A 3,298-nucleotide genomic window follows, 5' to 3' on the forward strand; every position below is an offset into this window, starting at 1 on the left:
GGGGGGGGGGGGGAGAGCGATTTTTAGACTTAAGTAAGAAACGAAGCTCCGAATCATACTGTGAAGTTTGGTCTTGAGTGGAACAGCATAGGTTTTAGCTCCAATCCCACAATCCTGCCAAACTCCAATTGGAATCTGTGGGAGATCCTGAAAGCATCTATTTCAAGCCCCTTCTAACTCGCCTGTCTGCTCTAGGGATGAAGAGCTAAAGGCACATTTCACAGATTCCTTGATAGTGTGGGTACAGGTGTGTGACCTGGCTCCAGTCTGTCAGAGGCACGGCTATGTTGGGTGTGGCCATGAGCAATGGAAGGCTAGGCTGCAGATGAGGGGCTCCCCTGGCCAGCTCTGAAGCTGAGATCTCAGCAGCAATGGAGCTGAGCAGCAGATGACAATGGCAGCACTGTTTCTGCTAAGACAGACTTTGATAAGATTGGCTGTTTCTCCCAACTGTGTTGTGCCTAATTCTTAAACACCCTACAGGTTTGCAAACTATCTAATACCCCTTGACAAAGCCCCTTATGTCTACACTAAGAGAAAGAGTTTCTGTTGTCTGCAATAGAGAACCCTGAGGGACATAATCCTAGCTATAGTACAGTGATCTATAAGGGCACATATGCACCATTCGGTGGGGAAACAGAATTCAGAGTCAAATGCACATTCCAAGCTCTGGCACTCTTCAGTGTGGCATTTTCCTTAAATGAAGCAAACTGTGTTTTGGCCTTTGAAGCATGTAAACATGTCTTAAAAATCAAATACACACCTGGCAGGCAGTGTTGAGGCTAAAAGAGTCCAGCTACTTTCAGATCTACTAGAAATTGTCTTGAAAGAGCCAGACGTTTTCCCTCTAGCTATACGCAAATTAACTATCAACATCTTCCAATAAAACAAAATACTAGTTAGTGTTGAAAAGTTTGAATGTCTTAACTACAACACAGAAAACTGCTCCCATGTTTTTTTCCCCTCTAAGCAAAGCACTCCCTCCCCTTTTTGTCTTCAGTGGAATTCAAAGAATATGTGTGATTTGCTTCTTCCTACCCTCCCAACAAGAGCAAATCCAAGGTGTTTTTCTTCAAGTGAGTTTCCATAATATGCAGCAGCCTAGATGGTCAAGGACTGACCCAAAGCTGAGCTCAGTCACATTAGAAACTTCCTCCTATGCAGGTGGAGATGTTGCAGGGCCAGAGAAAAATCAACAAGAGGAAGGTTGCATGGCTGAGTGGAGCATGTTGGGCCAGCATCTTGGTCCTGCCACATGAGGGTAAGAATCACAGCAAGCACATTCCCTCCACGAGCTTCCATGTCCTCCACAACCCCACCCCATGGGATAGCTCTCAGGACAGCACGGAAAAACAAAGCAGGAAACTGAGATGCTCTACAGAGGCCACTGGGTGGAGGTAAAGAGAAGTTTCAGAGGGCATTTCTGCAAGGAGGAGGCCCTGAGCAGAAACACATGCGTTCTATTACGGGTCAAAGGTAGAATAAGACAGACATGTAGAAAGGACACAAGGAAAATCATAATTTTCATTTTGTTTATTTTTTTAATTTTTATTTTCATTAATACATGTTTTCAGTGTATAATGACTACATTCAAAGTGGGGAGTACATAACACAACTCGATTGTTTTTTCATTCCTTTTCCCTCCCTACTCCATAGCTTCATTTCTTGGTCCTCCTCCCCTCTGAGAGCTTGTTTGGAGATTCTAGCAGAGGTGGCTGCCCCCTTTGACAGAACACACAGCTTCAGGAGGGACACATGGAGTGGAGAAGGAGGAAGGGGACATCTGTCTAGCCATCCAGAGAAGCTTCATCAATGCTGGTGATCAATAGGGAGACAGATGTCATAGCCAGATCACCCTCACATCCTCCCCTCCCATTTGGCAACAGATCTGTCTCCCTATTTCCCATTATGTGTATTTTATTTTGCTCTTTATTTATATTTTTTGTATCTCACCTGAGACAATGTGATGTTTGAGAATGCGTGTCTGATTCGTTTCATTTACCATAGTGGCCTGAGGGAGCATCCACTTTCCTACAGAGGTCTCAGATGTGTCTGTCTTTATGGCATGGTAGTACTCCATTGTGTAAAAATACCACATTTTCTTTATCCATTCATCTACTGATGGCATACAGGCTGCTTCCCAGACTTAGATATTATAAATTCTCCTGCTCTAAACATGGATACACATGTATCACTATAACAGGATGTCTTTAACTCTTTCGGGAAGATGCCTAGAGGGGAAATAACTGGGTCAGATGGAATTTCTATGTTTGTTTTTTTGAGGAATCTCTGTACTGATTTCTATAGTGGTTGTACTACTTTACATTCCCACCAGCAGAGAAGGGATCTTGTCTTCCTTTTCTGCACTTTTAAGAGTACCCCAGCTTCAGGGTACAAAGTTACCCAAGGTTGCAATGCCCTTTTCCTTTCCAGAAAACTCACTCCAAAAATTTTTTTTCTAAAGGGCTTATGAACATAATGAGCCTGTAAGTTGGGCCCAGGCTTTTCACCTCTAAATTGAGCTGTACTTTCCTATAGTATCCAGTACTATAGGCATTCATCCTCAAGCAGACAGTAGTATTAAGTGCGTAGCATAGAAATATGAAAGACATTCAAATGCTTTGCATTCTAACCTAGCACAATAAACAGGTACACTGACAGACAATAGGAATGCATATCCTGGATTACTCACCTTGAGGACAGCCCTAAGAACACACAAAAACCCCTAACCCTAAACCATAATGTGCCTCTCCTGAAGACCCACACTCCCTGCTGAGGGTGCACTTCTTCCTGTCTAATAAACCTTTCTGTGCTTCTCATTGACACATTTCTCAGTTCTTTTCTGTGACCTAAGTTAGTGAACACCCATCAGTGGATGAGAGAAAGTCCCCATCTACCTCTTCGGAGACCTCTTCAGACCCTGTCTGTTGACAGATTGAGTTGTGTCCTCCAAAAATCATACTTTGAAATCCTAATCCCCATTAAGTCAAAATATGACTTTACATGGAAAAAGAGTTTTTATAGATATAGGAATTAAATTTAGATGAGGTCATACTAGAGTAGGAGGGACCCAGTATCCTACTACCTCATGCAACAACCTCCCTAGAGTCATCCTTAGGACATCCCAGAAACAATAATGCCAACCTCAGTGCCTCTGAGCAAAAGCCCCCCACCATGCCTTCTACGAAATTAACCTCAAAACTCCTATTCACCTAGTGGATAAAGGACACAACATATTCATTCAGTGGAATATTACACAGCAATACAAAGAAATTTTGAACACAGGGAGTGATAGTCT

This window comes from Fukomys damarensis, unplaced genomic scaffold (assembly GCF_012274545.1).
Source record: "Fukomys damarensis isolate Sample0158 unplaced genomic scaffold, DMR_v1.0_HiC HiC_scaffold_9, whole genome shotgun sequence".
Lineage (NCBI taxonomy): Eukaryota > Metazoa > Chordata > Mammalia > Rodentia > Bathyergidae > Fukomys > Fukomys damarensis.